Here is a 19,187-nt window from a genome sequence, read left to right as displayed (position 1 = left end):
ATATTTTATAATGGTTACGGTTATATTCACTTCAGGCAGCAGCTTCAAAAGCATGCACATGCACACACACAGAGAGAGAGATGAATTAAAATCCCAGTAAATTCTTTGTTGTACACATCAGCATGGAATAATAGTTTGGATTTTTAAACTCTCTGCTTTGAAGACTTCTATGGCTGGTAATATTCTAGGTGCCCTCCCATAAGGAGGTTTCCCCCCCCCCAGGTATATTTATCGTCTGATTTCTCAGACAGTTAATGAGTGTTAATGCCTCATCTGAAGAAGAACTGGAAGCAGAATTGTAAAAATGCTTCAGGGGAGGCGCTGGGGAACACATTTGTGAGCCATCACAAATCTTCAGTGAAGCGGAGCCATGAATTCAGCACACATCAGATCTTATTAAGAACATAATATACTCCAGAAAGGGAAGAGATAATGTATCCTGATATATTCAATATTCAACTTTGATGTAAGCTTAAGCATTATTCCATATGTTTTATTCAAAATTAATCTTGGCTGAATACCATTGCACATTAATTATCAACTAGGACTAAGTCCAATTGGCTTGTTTTCATAAGGTTATGAGATACCTACTGTGAGACAGTTAGATTTTAAGAATATAATTAAGAACTGGTACCGATAGTATGTTACTCTTGCTACTGCCTGAAGTACTTAATAAGATTTGTATGTACTTGGATTATTCTTCCCCATATGTTTTGGATAACGCAAGGTGTGTGAGCAGCTTTATATATTCAAGCACTACGCTATGTGCTGTACTTATATGCTAGTGTTAATGCAATGTCTGTTCAGCCATGGATTCTGGATACAATTAAGAGTTTTGGGTGCAATCTAGTCAAAGCTAAACACTTTTAAATCCCATCTATTTTCAGCAGGAGAGTTAACATGTGCTTAATTCTTTTCGACTCAGTCAACTTTAAGCACTTTCAAGTGCTGCTGATATCAATGCATTCCTATGTATATTTACTCAAGAGTAAGTCCCACTTGTATTCAATGGGATTTACTCCCAGGTAAATGTGTGTAAAATTACAGTCTTTAAAATGCTTACATTTGGGTGGTACATGCTTAATAGCATTGAATTAAGCGCATGTTTACTTTTCCCATTGACATCCTTAGCCCTTAGAAGTGTGTAATTTGGCACTGATAGTGCCATTTCAGTTCAATCTGCCTTCACTAACACCAATGGCAGTTTTATCACTGATTTAAATGAGTACTGGGACTATACTGGGCTTTGGGAGCTGAAGTGTAAGCCCATGTGGGGCTTCTTTTGCTTGATGAGATGTAATTTTATATAAATTATATCAGTTTTCAAATATATACAGTCAGGGCCAGAAATATCGGAACAAGGATAACTGTTTTGGCAGTTGGTCTCCGTACACCACCACATTGAAGTTGAAAGAAAACACACCCCGATAGGAGCGAAGTCAGAATTCAGCTGTAATTCAAGGGGTTTGACAAAAGTGGGGCACTAACCATTCAGGAAGTACAGCCAGTGGCATACCCCCCCCCCCATCATTGGTGGCTCATAAGTAATGGAATGAACCAACATCATCTCAAACTTAAGGATCGCCTTTAATACCTGAATGAAAATCCTTTGCGGTCAATGACTGCCTGAAGTCTGGAACCCATGGACATGACCAAATGCTGAGTTTCCTCCCTCGAGATGCTTTGCCAGGCCGTTGCTGCAGCTGCCTTCAGCTGCTGCTTGTTTGTGGGTCTTTCTGCCTTCAGTCTTGTCTTCGGTAAGTGAAAACATGCTCTATTGGGTTGAGATCCGGTGACTGACTTGGCCATTGGAGAACATCCCACTTCTTTGCCTTGAGAAACTCTTGGGTAGCTTTTTCTGTATGTTTGGGGTCATTATCCATCTGCAATATGAAGCGGTGTCCTATCAGTTTGGCAGCATTCGGCTGAATCTGAGCAGAGAGTATAGCCCTATACACTTCAGAATTCATCCTGCTGCTTTTATCAACAGTCAGGTCATTGATAAACACCAGTGACCCGGTTCCATTGGCAGCCATACATGCCCATGCCATAACACTGCCTCCACCATGTTTGACAGATGATGTAGTATGCTTTGGATCATGAGCTGTTCCTTTCCTTCTCCATACTTTTCTCTTCCCATCATTCTGGTACAAGTTAATCTTGGTTTCATCAGTCCAAAGAATCTTCTTCCAGAACTGGGCAGGCTTTTTTAGGTGTTTGCTGGCAAAGGCTAATCTGGCCTGTCTGTCCTTGAGCATTACCAGTGGTTTGCACCTTGTTGTGAAGCCTCTGTATTCACATTCATAAAGCCGTCTCTTGACTGTAGATGTTGACAATGACATGCCTACCTCCTCAAGAGCATTCTTGACCTGGCTAGATGTTGTGAAAGGGTTCCTCTTCACCATGAGCAGAATTCTGCAGTCATCCACTTTAGTTGTCTTCCGTGGTCTTCCAGGCCTTTTGCTGTTGCTGAGCTTGCCAGTTAATTCCTTCTTTTTCAGGATGTTCCAAACTGTTGTGTTGGCCGCTCCCCATGTTCTTGCTATCTCTCTGATGGGTTTGTTTTTTTTCCTCAGCCTAATGATGGCCTCCTTCACTCGCATGGACACCTCTTTGGACCTCATGTTGGGAGTTCCAGTGGACAGCTACCAAATGCAAATGTAACACTCAGAACCACCTGCAGGCGTTTTACCTGCTTGATTGGTCATGGGGTACCCAGGAAACAGGCCACACCTGGCCATGCAGCTGCTTGTCAGCTGTTGTTCCATTACTTATGAGCCACCAACGATGGGAGTGTGTGTATGCCACTGGCTGTCCTTCCTGAATGGTTAGTGCCCCACTTTTGTCAAACCCCTTGAATTACAGCTGAAAGTCCTGACTTTGCTCCCATCTGGGTGTGTTTCCTTTCAACTTCAGTGTGGTGGTGTACAGAGGCCAACCGCTAAAACAGTTATCCTTGTTCCGATATTTCTGGCCCTGACTATATTTGCCCTCAGCCTGTAGGGGAGAGGGAGGAGGAAAGAGAAAATGTGAACAAACAAATGAAAAGCAAATCCCACACTAAATTGCTTGATTGCAGCATAGGGATACATAAACACACCCTCGGGCATGTGGCTGTAGATGAGGATTATATTATACAGAAGTTCAAAGATATGAAAGAAGAAAAACATGAAAGAAGGCAGACATTTGTTTCTCTAGTTTTCAAATATGCATGTATGTGTGTGCGCGTGCTCTATTTCATTCTGTTTCATTTCTTCTTGGCATTTAATCTTTCTAATTCTGACTGTTTAAATGAATGCTGAGATCAGGAATAAGAAGCATTCTCTACTATTCTCTTCAAGACCTGGTTCATACATAATGCTAAGCCAGGATCTGTTTAGCCTAGTTGTGGTTTGCTCGGACATTTGAACCCACGCTTGGGAACAAAACGTGTTTGCGTGTGTGTTTGGCAGCAATCCCCAATTTTAAACCATGGTTTGAAGTTGGTTTATGAACCTTAGCTAGCTTTAACTGTGGTTTATTGTTATGTCTGAACCCAGAATCCTTGTCTTGTATGGTCTCCTCTTCATATCCTTTAGTAACATATTACTAATATTAAATCAGGCACACTCAGGCCAATTTTCTTTCTCAAGTCGTAATTATGTGTAACAGGCTTCTTGATTGAAGAATGGGAAGAACAAATAACTTCAGTCATTTACAGGCTGCATTTTTCTGCCAACATAACACCATGGACATTGTGATGGTAGAATAACTGTCTCCATAGGACAACATGATGAGCAGATGTTCACAGGCCCCAAAGGGACATCTGAACACAGCAGGCCAGTTTCTTTTTATTTCCAAATACTGGATTCCATTAATGAAGACAAATGTACACTGAATTCTTCCCATTACTACTTTTCCATGGTAAGCAATTGCAATTGCTATAGTTGTAACTGCAGGAAAACAGCAATTAACAACAATCATGTAGTTACTACAGAGACAATATCCTTCTGGTGTTTGAAGGATGTGATGCACACAGTTACCAATGGGACACAAAATAATCCCTGCATAGAAAAGGGAATCATTCTATGAAAACAATTACGGTTTCCTGTATAATCCCCCCCCCCCCGGTGTAATAGCTCTAATCAAGGAATAAGACAATGCTATTTGGCAACAAAAAACAGTGCTCTGGAAACATTCAGATTTTTCAGGAAGGATGAGATCTCAAGTGGGGCTTGGCATAAACAGTTTAGATTACCCCCCTGTAAGTGTTTGTATATTCTAACTTGCATTTTTGAAGTGCTGTAGTCATTGGAGGACAATAACTGACTGTATAATGTGACTTGTAAAATTTCAGGTTCAGTTCTTAGAATCAGAGTTAACCATGACAGATATCTCCCCTGTAACATTACTTACCCCTGTAAAGTGGTGGTGCTTTCAAACTATCCTTATCCTTCGGCCATTCCTATACAGTGGATCTGTGCATGCTCATACAGCTCTAATGGAAGAGGATATGTAGGTTCACTTTTTAAAAATGCAAGGAATTCCTTTATTCTCCCACCTTAACTTGTGCCAGTCCCTCTTTGCCATGGATCCAATGGCCATTTAACCACAATTGGTTTGGTTGCCCTAGGAATGAGCTCCAGATTTTTGTGAATGCAGAACTGCAAAGCTTCTAGCACAACCAAAGGGAGAAAACATGCACTGATGCTGAGGTGGCAACTGCAGGCTGCTAGTCTTCATGCACCTTTCTGTGTGCTTAGGAGAACCTCAGAGTCATTTCGTTCTGTCTTATGCATGGGAAGAACTTTTTAGATCTAAAAAATTCCAGAAATGTGTTTAAGGAGCCTCCCCTTAAGGACTTCCAGGGAAGCGTTCTAGTATTCTGGCATCCCAATCTTAAACAATAGGAAAATATGTCCTATTGATTTTAGGGTCACAGTTGAAAAGTCACTTGGAAAATGGATCTGTACTAACTGTTTCACAACAACTTAGCATATTACACAGGATGCAGAATAATACAGTAGGGGCATATTTAGGGAAGGCAGAGGCATAACTTCCACCCACCCACTGCCCAGTTTATTAGATCACATGTGATTATTCCCCAGGAGCACTTATATCCCAGGACCACAACTTTCAGTTTCAAGATCCAAGGATACTGCTGTAATTGCTGTTAGCGTGTGTTGCAGCTAACAAAATATGGATATCTAAATGGAAACAATGGAGAAAGCATTTTTGTACCAGAAAATATCGTCCTGAACATCCTGTCCTGATTTCAGTTATACATGATGAAGCAAATATTAGCTTGATTAAATTGTAAAGAGCCTTATTAAACCATGTAAACAGCCTGCAAAATTTTGGGTTTGTGTGAAATTTGGCAGACCATAGTGGGCAGAGAAAAAAGGCATTATAAAAAGATTCCATTTAGCTGTCATTTCCAAAAAATGTGGTCAGTGGGAGAGAAGAAAATTCAGCCTAGATCTTGCAGCTCAGCTACATTTCAGGAAATAGACTTCCGTGGATTTTTTTGTACATGAGGCTGTTAATCCTCTGCATCTACTTTTGGTTTCGTCGCAGAATTGAGAAACACTACATAAGTGTTTCCTTTCCTGCTTTTCCACTAAACAACCTCTAAATGGCATGGTGATATAGTGAAATAGTGCAAATACACAAGTGAAAATAGCATTTTCTTTCACTTTCAGAAAGACTGCCCCATTTTCTCTGCTCTAAAAAAATCTCACCAGAAGTGCTGATTGAAAGATGCAAAACCAGAGGGTCACAGTCGTCTAAAGAACCTGTAAACAACTGTGAGTAGGGAATGACGAGCACGCAAAAAATGCCTCATGTAAAGCTCTTTTTCTAACATGTTTGATCAGTAAAATAGTTTGATAATATAATGATCAGGCCAATCTTGCCATATCATCAGATCGTCATATATATCATGATCTCCCTGCTGCTTCACTGACTTCATAGTGGTACAAACTCATTAATGGAAGAACTTAAAACGAATATGGCTTATGAGAAAGTATTTTTTAAATGACCCCAATAAGAGGGGGAGGGGGAGGGGCTGATCATGTTGGTCTTTCCCATGGAATTGGCACCAACCCCTGATTTCATGACCAGATCCCCAGCCACACAGTTGACTCATTTAAAGGTTACTGCATCCACACTCGTCCTTTATTCACCTTCATTTTAGGAATCAGCTGCTACTGGAAAGCAACATCACCTTCTATTAAATATACTGCCTTTCCATTGCCTTTCTTTTTTAGTTAAAAGTTTAAACTAAAAGTCCTGGAAATTATCGGTTATATCTTGGCTTTGAGAAACTGTAACTCAAAAGTTTCCTATTTTACTGCTCTTTGCTGTTTTCATTTTGAAAATGTGCTGGCATTTATTAGCCAAGAGCCTGATAAGTTCAAAAGAACCTGAAGCCTTTGTAAAGTCAGCAGCAGGAACATCTGAACAACAAATAAAGGAACTGACTTTTTCTCCAGGGAGTTAGACACAATGCACAGGGCTTTGTGTAGATCTTGCCTTTAGTTTAGGTTCACAAGAATTCATACCTAAAAAAAAGACAATACAAAATGGAGACAAAACTCGTATATTATTTCATTTTAGAATGACTAGGTTTACTCAGTTTTAATGTCAAAATAGTCAGTTATATCAGGGGTGGGATAGAAGATAGATTTGGATCTACTGGTAGATAGCTGGGTGATTTGCACTAGATTGGCAAGGATGTCTGACTGACTCCCAGTTCTTTAAGGGCGCAATCCTATGCATGTTTAGACAGAAAAAAAGTCCTACAACTCCCAGCATTCCCCAGCTAGCTATGCTGGCTGGGAAGCTGGCAGTGGTTGAAAGGGGTGTTTTGCCTGTGCTCTGTGCGTGTGTTGTTTTTGGTGGTGGTGGTGGTGTGGTGTGTGCTAACTAGCTTGTTTGCTCGCTTTGTGGTGCACATTTTGCCTGGTATGTGTGTGTTTCTCTAAGCATCACCTTCTCCGAAATTTGTTGTTGTTGTTTTCCTTTGTAATTTGGGGCTCAGACTCCACCTCTGCCTTGTACTCAGTTTCTTAGCCAAGTTGTCTCTGAGCCTCATCAGTTTGCCTTCTGTGAAAAGGGTGTTAGAGCAGAAAACTGTAGGTTCAGAAGAGCGGTTTTGTGTTTTGGAGTGCAGACTGAACCTCTTCCACATATGTAGGTTCTTGTGCACATTCCTTTTCTTTTAGTCTCACTAAAAAGTTTGCCTCTGGGAAATGGGGGTTTTGTGGCTGGCCACACCCAATATGGCAGCTATTTTGTGAATAGGCAGGCCCCAACCATGGCAGCCATTTTGTGAGAGCACCTGTGACACTCAAAATTCCAATTATGTTCACTGGTGCAAAGAGGTTGGAGATCACTGGCTTAGGGTAACCAGGAATGGAATTTTGTGTGGAAGGACTGAGATGTACTCAGTACTCAAAACAAAATTCTGGGCTGATGATTTTTAAATTCTAAGTGTAAGTCTTTTGCACCAGCCTCTGGTTGCTGGATCTCAGGGCTCTAGTAAAAAATATAGTAGATCCCACATGCCTGAAGTCTGCCTATCCCTGAGTTATATACCCTGTCTCTCACAGGTTCAGAGCAGCTTAGAATGTTATGAAGATATTTAATTTGTATTTATGATTACAGTATTTTAATATTTTAAAAAACATTGTTATGGAGGTACAAATATTTTAAGAAATACTGGAGTGACTTTGCTTTTGTCTAACAACACTTATTTGTAAGGTGAACCCATGGAGGGCACTTGCACAGGCCATAAAAGTGTGTATAGTCTGTGCATATCTCCTGTACAAATTCTGATTTGGATGTTCCCAAGACTCACAGCCAGCTGAATGTGCAAATGACTGCGCATTCAACTAGCAATACTCCTTTGTAGTAACTGAAGCTATTTTCAGGTACAGTATACATTGAACCATTTATGGGGCTGCGGTGGCTTAGTGGTTTTCATTTTGAAAACGTGCTGGCATTCCAGAGTTGCGGGGTACAGTTCCAAAACATTTTTTAAAAATGTTTTTTTAAAAAATTGTAGATTGTTATACCAGCCTTCCAAAATTTTGGGATCAAACCTTTTCAACCCTGCCACCTTAGAATAATATTGTTTGTTTTCTTCTAACTGGACAGAAACTGTGGGTAAAAATTAGGAGCCAAAAAAGTGGGTTGTGTGGTGGTAACTTCACATATTATAGATTAATAGAGCAATCCTATGGCCGCTAGTACAGGGGCCACAGTGGCTTAGTGGTTAAGATGCTGAACTGCAGACCGGAAGGTCGGCAGGACAGCAGTTCGAGACCCAAGTGCTGTGTGACGGAGTGAGGTCCCGTCTTCAGTCCCAGCTTCTGCCAACCTAGCAGTTCGAAAGCAAGAAATTGCAAGTAGATAAATAGGTACCGCTTTGGCGGGAAAGGTAACAGCGTTCCGTGCACCTCGGTGTTCAGTCATGCCGGTCACATGACCACGGAAGCGTCTTTGGACAGCGCTGGCTCTTCGGCTTAGAAATGGAGATGAGCCCCACCCCCTAGGGTCGGACATGACTGGCTGGGGACAGCTTTACCTTTTATACATTGAACAGAGTTGGTAGCACACATGAAACTGAATCAACAATCCTAAAGCCACTTACATGAAAGCAGTTTCCTTCAAAATCAAAGAAACTTACATTACTACTGGGAAAACCATAGCTTTGATTATGCAGACCTTTGTCGGCAAGGTGATGTCTCTGCTTCTTACTATGCTGTCTAGGTTTGCCATAGCTTTCCTCCCAAGGAGCAAGCGTCTTTTAATTTCATGGCTACAGTCATAAGCAGGGCAACAATATACAGCCTTGTCATACTCCTTTCTCAATTTTGAACCAATTGGTTGTTCTGTGTCTGGTTCTTACTGTTGCTTCTTGACCCACGTACAGGTTTCTCAGGAGACAGGTAAGGTGGTCTGGTACTCCCATCTCTTTCAGAATTTGCCAGAGTTTGTTGTGATCCACACAATCAAAGGCTTTAGCGTAGTCAATGAAGCAGAAATAGACGTTTTTCTGGAATTCTCTTGCTTTCTCCATGATCCAGCAAATGTTGGCGATTTAGGAGGCTGGGGGATGTTGACCTGGTTTTGAATGGGGTACAGCTACCCTTGAAAGACCAGGTCCGCAGCCTGGGGGTCATTTTGGACTCCCAGCTGTCCATGGAGGCTCAGGTGTCAGCTGTGAGCCGGACAGCGCTGTATCAACTCCATCTGATACGGCGGCTGCGCCCCTTCCTTCCCGACCACCTGCTCCTATCGGTAGTACATGCCCTCGTCTCCTTTCGTTTAGACTACTGTAATGCACTCTACGTGGGGTTACCCTTGAAGACGGTTCGGAAGCTGCAGCTGGTACAGAACGCGGTGGCTCGCCTGATTAAAGGCAGCTGCCGGCGAGATCACATTACTCCAGTGCTGAAGGAGTTGCACTGGCTACCAGTTATTTTCCGGGCCAAATTCTAGGGATGGACGAAAGGGACTTACCTTGTCCCGCAGCTTGCTTCGCGGTGGGGGGGAGGCGCTTCGGTTCTCCCCCCGAAGTTCAGGTGAGGGGGGGAGGCGCCCCATCCCTCGCCGGCGAAATTCAGGCCAGGGAGGAGCGCCCCATCTCCCCGGCCGTGAAAAAAAAAAGTAACCCCCCCACACACACACACCCGTGATAGGCTACGTAACGATTTGCGTAGCCTATCACGGCTAGATTTCCAAAGTCAGCCGTGATAGGCTACGTAAATCGTCACGTAGCCTCTCACGGGTGACTTTGGGGGGGGAAAAAAGTGCGTATGCAAATGGCGGCGCCCCATGGGCGCCGCCATTTGCATTCCTTATTTTGGCATGTCTTTACGTAGACTACGGCGAAAATAAGGGCAACGCAAATAGCGTTCCCTTATTTTCGCCGTAGTCTACGTAAATCTTTACGTAGCCTATCATGGGTGTGTGTGTGTGTGTGTGTTTTACTTTTTTATTTTGTAATGGCGGCGGCGGCAGCCGGTCGGGAGACCGGCTGCTGCCCCCGCCGAAACGCTGAACCGCCGCTGAACGCCGCTGAACCGCCGCCAGGACCCGCCACCGAGAGGGTAAGTCCCATCCCGGGGGGGGCGGGGGGCCAGTGGAGAATTTCCCCAACACTTTCGGGCGGCCAAATGCGTCGGCACTCGGCCTCCTGAAGATTCGTGGAGAAATTCTCCGCCATCCCTACCAAATTCAAGGTGTTGGTTTTGACCTTTAAAACCCTATATGCTTCCGGCCCAGCCTATCTTAAGTACGGATGTACGAAAGGGACTTACCTTGTCCCGCAGCTTGCTTCGCAGTGGGGGGGAGGCGCTTCGCTTCTCCCCCCGAAGTTCAGGCGAGGGGGGGGAGGCGCCCCGCCTCGCCCAGCCGAAATTCAGGCTGGGGGGGAGGCGCCCCGTCTCCCCGGCCACGAAACAAAAAGTGAAGAAGAAAAAAAAAAACCGTGATAGGCTACATAACGATTAACGTAGCCTATCACGGCTAGATTTCCAAAGTCAGCCGTGATAGGCTACGTTAATTGTCACGTAGCCTATCACGGGTGACTTTGGGGAAAAAAAAAAGCGCGTATGCAAATGGCGGCAGCCCATGGGCGCTGCCATTTGCGTTCCTTATTTTGGCACATCTAGTCTACGTAAAGATTTATTTAACACTATTTGCGTTGCCCTTATTTTCGCCGTAGTCTACATAAATCTTTACGTAGACTAGATGTGCCAAAATAAGGAATGCAAATGGCGGCGCCCATGGGCCGCCGCCACTTGCGTACACACTTTTCCCCCCCCCAAAGTCACCTGTGATAGGCTACGTGACGATTTACGTAGCCTATCACAGCTGACTTTGGAGATCTAGCCGTGATAGGCTACGTAAATCGTCACGTAGCCTATCACAGGTGTAAGTTTGTTTTTTTTACTTTTTAATTTTGTAATGGCGGCGGCGGCAGCTGGTCGGGAGAACGGCCGCTGCCCCTGCCCCCACGAACCACCACCGAACCGCCGCCTGGACCTGCCGCCGAGAGGGACATTCAGCCACGGTAAGTCCCATCCCGGGGGGGGGTGCGGGGGGCCGGCGGAGAATTTCCCCAACACTTTCGGGGGGCCGAATGCCTCGGCACTCGGCCTCCCGAATATTCATGGAGAAATTCTCCGCCATCTCTAGAGAGCGCCTCCAGCAGTACCAGACAGGCCGCTTAACAAGATCAGCCTCGGATGACCTTCTCTCTGTCCCATCAGCCAGGACAGCTAGACTGGTGGGGACGAGGGAGAGGGCCTTTTCTGTGGTGGCCCCCACTCTGTGGAACTCCCTCCCTAGGGAACTCCGCCATGCCCCCTCTTTAATGAGCTTCCATCGTGCATTAAAAACGTGGTTGTTCAGGCAGGCATTTGGGGTGGGTTAGGGTATTTTAGAAAATGTTTTTATTGTAGAATTTTATTGTTTTAAACTGTTTTATTGTACGCTGTACATCGCCCAGAGTGGCTGGGTGACCAGCCAGATGGGCGATTAATAAATTTAATAATAATAATAATAATAATAATAATTTGATCTCTAGTTCCCTTGCCTCTTCGAAACCCAGCTTGTATTTCCGGTAGTTCTCGGTGCACATACTGCTGAAGCCTAGCTTGTGGAATTTTGAACATAACCTTGCTGGCATGTGAAATGAGCGCAGTTGTACAGTAGTTTGAACACTCTTTGGCATTGCCCTTCTTTGGAATTGGAATGTCAACTGACCTCTTCCAGTCTTGTGGCCACTGTTGAGTGTTCCAAATTTGTTGGCATATTGAATGCAGCACTTCAACAGCATCATCTTTTAGGATTTTAAATAGCTCAGCTGGAATACTGTCATCTCCGCTAGCTTTGTTGCTAGCAATGCTTCCTAATGCCCACTTGACTTCACTCTCTAGGATGTCCGGCTCAAGTTCAGTGACCGCACTATCATGGCTATCAGGGACATTAAGATCTTTCTTCTATAGTTCTGCTGTGTATTCTTTCCACCTCTTCTTAATCTCATCTGCTTCTGTTAGGTCCCTGCCTTCTTTGTCCTTTATCATGCCCGTCTTTGCACAAAACGTTCCCTTGAGATCTCTGATTTTCTTGAAGAGATCTCTAGTCTTTCCCATTCTGTTGTTTTCCTTGATTTCTTTGCATTGTTCATTTAAGAAGGCCTTCTTGTCTCTCCTTGCTATTCTGTGGAACTCTGCATTCAGTTGGGTATATCTTCCCCTTTCTCCCTTGCTTTTCACTTCCCTTCTTTCCTCAGCTACTTGTAAAGCCTCATCAGACAGCCACTTGGCTTTCTTGCATTTCTTTTTCTTTGGGATGGATTGAGTTGCTGCCTCCTGAACAGTGTTACAGACCTTCGTCCATAGTTCCTCAGGCACTCTGTCTATCAGGTCTAATCCCTGAAATCTATTCGTCACCTCCACTGTATATTCATAAGGGATATGATTTAGGTCATATCTGAATGGTTTAGTGGTTTTCCCTACATTCTTCAATTTAAGCTGAAATTTTGCAATAAGAAGCTCATGATCTGAGCCACAGTCAGCTCCAGGTCTTGTTTCTACTGACTGTATAGAGCTTCTCCATCTTTGGCTGCAAAGGACATAATCAACCTGATTTCGATATTGACCATCTGGTGATGTCCATGTGTAGAGTCGCCTCTTGTGCTGTTGGAAAAGAGTGTTTGCTATGAGCAGCGTGTTCTCTTGGCAAAACTTGATTAGCCTTTGTCCTGCTTCATTTTGTACACCAAGGCCATGCTTGCCTGTTATCCCAGTGATTTCTTGACTTCCTACTTTGGTATTCCAATCCCCTATGATGAAGAGGACATCTTTTTTTGGGTGTTAGTTCTAGAAGGTGTTGTAGGTCTTCATAGAACCAATCAACCTCAGCTTCTTTGGCCTCAGTGGTTGAGGCATAGACTTGAATTACTGTGATGTTGAATAGTTTGCCTTGGATTCGTACTGAGATCATTCTATCGTTTTTGAGATTGTACCCCAGTACTGCTTTTCCCACCCTTTTATTGACTATGAGTGCTACTCCATTTCTTCTAAGGGATTCTTGCCCACAGTAGTGGATATGATGGTCACCTGAATTAAATTCGCCCATGCTTGTCCATTTTAGTTCGCTGATTCCCAAGATGTTGATGTTCAATCTTGCCATCTCATGTTTGACCACCTCCAGCTTACCTTGATTCATTGACCTTGCATTCCAAGTTCCTAAACAATATTGTTCTTTACAGCATCGGATTTTCTTTTCATCACCGGACACATCCACAGCTGAGTGTCCTTTTGGCTTTGGCGCAGGCGCCTCACTCTTTCTGGAGCTACTTGGAAATACCCTCTGCTCTTCCCCAGTAGTATATTGGACACCTTCCGACCTGAGGGGCTCATCTTCCGGCGTCATATCTTTAGCCTTGTGATACGTTCCATGGTGTTTTCTTAGCAAGAATACTGGAGTGGGTTGCCATTTCCTTCTCCAGTGGACCACATTTTGTCAGAACTCTCTGCCATGACCTGTCCGTCTTGGGTGGCCCTGCACGGCATAGCTTATGGCTTCACTGAGTTACGCAAGCCCCTTCGCCACAACAAGGCAGATAGGTGGTATTAAATTTGCATGCTATGCCGATTGTGCATAACTTCAGTGGTCATTGTTTTCTGGGCCAAATTCAAGGTGTTTGTTTTGACCTTTAAAACCCTACATGCTTCCGGCCCAGCCTATCTTAAGGAGCACCTCCAGCAACACCAGACAGGCCGCTTAACAAGATCAGCCTCGGATGGCCTTCTCTCTGTCCCATCAGCCAGGACAGCTAGACTGGTGGGGACGGGGGAGAGGGCCTTTTCTGTGGTGGCCCCCACTCTGTGGAACTCCCTCCCTAGGGAACTCCGCCATGCCCCCTCTTTAATGAGCTTCCGCTGTGCATTAAAAATGTGGTTGTTCAAGCAGGCATTTGGGGTGGGTTAGGGTATTTTAGAAGATGTTTTTATTGTAGAATTTTATTGTTTTAAACTGTTTTATTGTATGCTGTACATCACCCAGAGTGGCTGGGTGACCAGCCAGATGGGCGATTAATAAATAAATAAATAAATAAATAAATTCTCCCTGGAAATGAAAATAATTGTGGAGAGAGAAAGGGATTCAATTGAAGTTTATTAATTTACACACACACACACACACACACACACACACAATATGCCTTATAAGTATCTCAATACATACAACTGAGATGAACAGTAAATATCACCTCCACTCCTCCCTTGCTCCTCAAGCCCCTTCCCTTTCATAGAAAGGAAAGCTGGCATTAGAAAGGAAAGTCTTACAAAGCGTCTAGATTAAAAAGGACAAAATCCTCCTGAACGCAGGGCTCTGACACCCTCCATAAAGTCATATTCTTTAGACCACAGTGATGGTTGTTTTACTGCTTGGCAAAGAAATTGCCGATATTTCCAAATATTATATTACCAGATTTTGAATCTAGGCAACATTATGCAGTAGTTAAGCCAAGAACAAACCCCTGGGTATTCAGAAAATGCCAAAGAGTCCCTGAAATTAAACAAACAAGAAGAAAGGAAAAATATTTTGCAGAAAATACAGAATAATTCACTTCCTATCCAGCAGAGGATGGCCTAAGTATGATAAAAAACCCAGACTCACCGTTCCTTCGGTGCTTTCTTCTGTAGTCTCTGATAGAAATACCTGTAGCTTATAATAATTTTGAACACAGACAAAAGGGTCATATTCTCTTTCCTAAATCACAAGACATGATGAAGGGAATAAACAAGCTTTAAAATATTTTTGATGTTACATTTAAATGGGAAATGTCCTGACATTATCAACAACAAAGAGTCTTGTGGCACCTTAAAGTCTTACAAATTTATTATGGTGTAAGCTTTCGTGGACTTCATCATCTGACAAAGTGGACTTCTGTTCATTAAAGTTTATGCCATAACAAATCTATTAGTCTCTAAAGTGCTACAAGGCTCTTTGTTGTTGTTTCTCCAACAGACTAACACAACCACACTGCTACAAACTCTTATAGCTTCACTAAGCTAAGTATCACCGGGGCATATGTAAAACACGATCAGTTAATATATTTGCTTCATGTTTATCATTTTGTAATTTATGATGGGTTGTTTTATTGTAAGCCATTTTACACTTTGGTGAAGAAATGTTGCATGGACATTATTTAAATATATAAATAATTGCTTTACGTAATGAGCAGATATCTACAGACCCAAACAAGAAATCCCCATATTCACTAATGTTCCATTAATGCATCATTAGTAAGATTATCACTTTTCCACTATATCATATATCATAAGGTGTTTAGATATATATTATCAAATTGCTAACTTTATTATCTGATTGCTATATTATATGCATGCAGAACATATACATGCATGCAATCTGTATATGACATGCAGTGGAATCCTAAGCATTTTATACTCAGAAGGAAGTCCCATAGGCTTGAATCTGAATTTCCCATGAACAAACCACTGCTCAGGCAATGTTAATTCTTGTGAATTACCCTTTTCCCCTACAGTCCCCTTTGCCCCCTGAAAATCTGCTCTGGAGCTTCAGGGGAGCCTCCAGAACAGTGTGGTAGATGACAGTTGGTGTGCAGGGTGAAGGGAACATTGGAGAAAATTGCCTCTCCTCACCCTTCCGCTAATGGAGTTCCTTCAGTGAATGGGAGGAGCCCTTTTGTTCAGATAAGGGCAAATCAGGATCCAAGCCAATGACTTCAATGAGACTTAATCCCAAGTAAGTTTAGATTCTCAGACTTACATCATTACTGCCTTGCATAGTTATTTATACCTAAGCAGAGTAAATCCAATGTGAGCATAACATGCTACACTTTTATTATTAGCTTAATTAGGTACAACTAAGAAGTTCAGAGACATGCTAACTGATGCCCACTGGCTTGCACTGCCGTTTATGTCACCATAGACAGTTTAGAGAACTCGCAGCACAATTTTAAAAGTAAAATTGGTAGATTTATTTTTAATTCTGGGGGTAACATGCTGGTAGTATCAGCATAAAGTTCTGCTAACTACCTTCATCCTAAGCATACATTTACTGATGGCTGCCAGAGTTTGTTCACATAACTTAGTGGAAATGTCCCTGTAGTCTTCGAATGCTAATTATGCAATGCTCCAAGTGTATCAGTCATTTGAGCAGGGCAGTCTTGGTTGTGACCCGCTCAGAATGAGATGCCTCAAACAGGTTCAGCTGGTGGCACCCTCCCTGTGGAATGTCTTTCCTAACCCCATATTCTGAATAGGCCAACAGTGTCCCCTGGAGTGTCTGTAATGTAACACCCCTAGAGTAAAGTCCTGAATAGTGAAATATCATGGGTAAGATATCCAGTTTAGACCAGTTGGTCTATTGTAAAAAAAGAGATTATACTGGGACAGTATATTGGGAAATAAAACACATGGGGTGGTGCATGCATGGCCCCTACCACTGGTGACAGTGATGTAGCACTTCTGGGGGCAAGCCCCCAAACGACCAGAAACACAGCCTGCCCCTTCCAGAAACATGTGTTTCTAGTTATTTGGGGGCTTGCCCCCAGAAGTGCTACATCACTGTCACCAGTGGTAGGAGCCACGCATGCACTGCCACTACCAAGGCTGGCCACACATGCACCAGGAGCTGAAGGTTGGTACAGTCAGTCAAAACAAGACCTGGAGCTGACTGTGGCTCAGATCATGAGCTGCTTCTTGCAAAATTTCGGCTGAACTTGAAGAACTTAGGGAAAACCACTAAACCATTCAGGTATGACCTAAATCATATCCCTTATGAATATACAGTGGAGGTGACGAATAGATTTCAGGGATTCGACCTGATAGACAGAGTGCCTGAGGAACTATGGACGGAGGTCCGTAACATTGTTCAGGAGGCAGCAACGAAATCCATCCCAAAGAAAAAGAAATGCAAGAAAGCCAAGTGGCTGTCTGATGAGGCTTTACAAGTAGCTGCAGAAAGAAGGGAAGCGAAAAGCAAGGGAGAAAGGAGAAGATATATCCAACTGAATGCAGAGTTCCAGAGAATAGCAAGGAGAGACAAGAAGGCCTTCTTAAATGAACAATGCAAAGAAATCGAGGAAAAAAACAGAATGGGAAAGACTAGAGATCTCTTCAAGAAAATCAGAGATCTCAAGGGAACGTTTTGTGCAAAGATGGGCATGATAAAGGACAAAGAAGGCAGGGACCTAACAGAAGCAGATGAGATTAAGAAGAGGTGGAAAGAATACACAGCAGAACTATACAGGAAAGATCTGAATGTCCCTGATAGCCAAGGTAGTGCGGTCACTGAACTTGAGCCGGACATCCTAGAGAGTGAAGTCAAGTGGGCCTTAGGAAGCATTACTAACAAGAAAGCTAGCGGAGATGACAGTATTCCAGCTGAGCTATTTAAAATCCTAAAAGATGATGCTGTTAAAGTGCTGCATTCAATATGCCAACAAATTTGGAACACTCAACAGTGGCCACAAGACTGGAAGAGGTCAGTTTACATTCCAATTCCAAAGAAGGGCAATGCCAAAGAGTGTTCAAATTACTGTACAACTGCGCTCATTTCACATGCCAGCAAGGTTATGCTCAAAATCCTACAAGCTAGGCTTAGCAGTATGTGAACCGAGAACTACCGGAAGTTCAAGCTGGGTTTCGAAGAGGCAGAGGAACTAGAGATCAAATCACCAACATTTGCTGGATTATGGAGAAAGAGAATTCCAGTAAAACGTCTATTTCTGCTTCATTGACTACGTTAAAGCCTTTGATTGTGTGGATCACAACAAACTGTGGCAAATTCTGAAAGAGATGGGAGTACCAGACCACCTTACCTGTCTCCTGAGAAACCTGTAGGAGCGCCAAGAAGCAACAATAAGAACCAGACATGGAACAACCGATTGGTTCAAAATTGGGAAAGGAGTATGACAAGGCTGTATATTGTCACCCTGCTTATTTAACTTATATGTATGAGAAACGCCAGGTTGGATGAATCACAGGTCAGAATTAAGATTGCTGGGAGAATTATCAACAACCTCAGATACGCAGACGATACCACGCTAGTGGCAGAAAGCGAAAAGGATCTAAACAGCCTCTTGTTGAGGGTAAAAGTGGAGAGTGCAAAAGCTGGTTGGAAACTCAACATTAAAACAACTAAGATCATGGCATCTGGCCCCATCACTTCCTGGCATATAGAAGGGGAAGAAATGGAAGCAGTGACAGATTTTACTTTCTTGGGCTCCAAGATCACCGCAGACGGTGACTGTAGCCATGAAATTAAAAGACGCTTGCTCCTTGGGAGGAAAGCTATGGCAAACCTAGACAGCATAGTAAGAAGCAGAGACATCACCTTGCTGACAAAGGTCCGTCTAATCAAAGCTATGGTTTTCCCAGTAGTAATGTATGGCTGTGAGAGCTGGACTATAAGGAAGGCTGAGCGCAAAAGAATTGATGCTTTCGAACTGTGGTGCTGGAGAAGACTCTTACGAGTCCCCTGGACTGCAAGGAGGTCCAATCAGTCAATCCTAAAGGAAATCAACCCTGAGTGCTCATTGGAAGGACAGATACTGAAGCTGCAGCTCAAATATTTTGGCCACCTAATGCGAAGAGAAAACTCTCTGGAAAAGACCCTGATGCTGGGAAAGATCGAAGGCAAAAGGAGAAGGGGACGGCAGAGGATGAGATGGCTAGATAGCATCACCGATGCAATGAATATGAAACTGAGCACACTCCGGGATAGAGCGCAGGACAGGAAGGCCTGGCATGCTATGGTCCATGGGGTCATGAAGAGTCAGACACGACTGAACAACAACAATATGTGTATTTGCTTGTAGGAAAGGATGACTTAGATTCTTCATAATTATACAAGTTTTACAGCTCCTGGATACATAGTAGATTCAACTATTTACAGGGGAGGGGGTTGGTTGGCATGTTTCTTGTAACTTTGCAAAAGTTCAATTCAATTTTAAAAAGTGGGGGAAAAAACAGCATGTTATGTCTTGGAGTTGAATATTGTGGTTCTGTAACCAAATCTTGATCTGAAAATAATAACAACAACAATAATAATAGTTTACTACAGTCACAAGACCAGCAAAGTGAGGTAGCACTACTAATGCAATAATATAAAAGCAATAGGAATTAGTTAAAACACAC

Source organism: Heloderma suspectum, chromosome 1, assembly GCF_057233095.1.
Source record: "Heloderma suspectum isolate Gila_16-S chromosome 1, 16-S_ref, whole genome shotgun sequence".
In the NCBI taxonomy this organism is placed as follows: Eukaryota; Metazoa; Chordata; class Lepidosauria; order Squamata; family Helodermatidae; genus Heloderma; species Heloderma suspectum.
The sequence above is the reverse complement of the archived record's forward strand: the minus strand, read 5'-3'. Positions refer to the sequence as shown.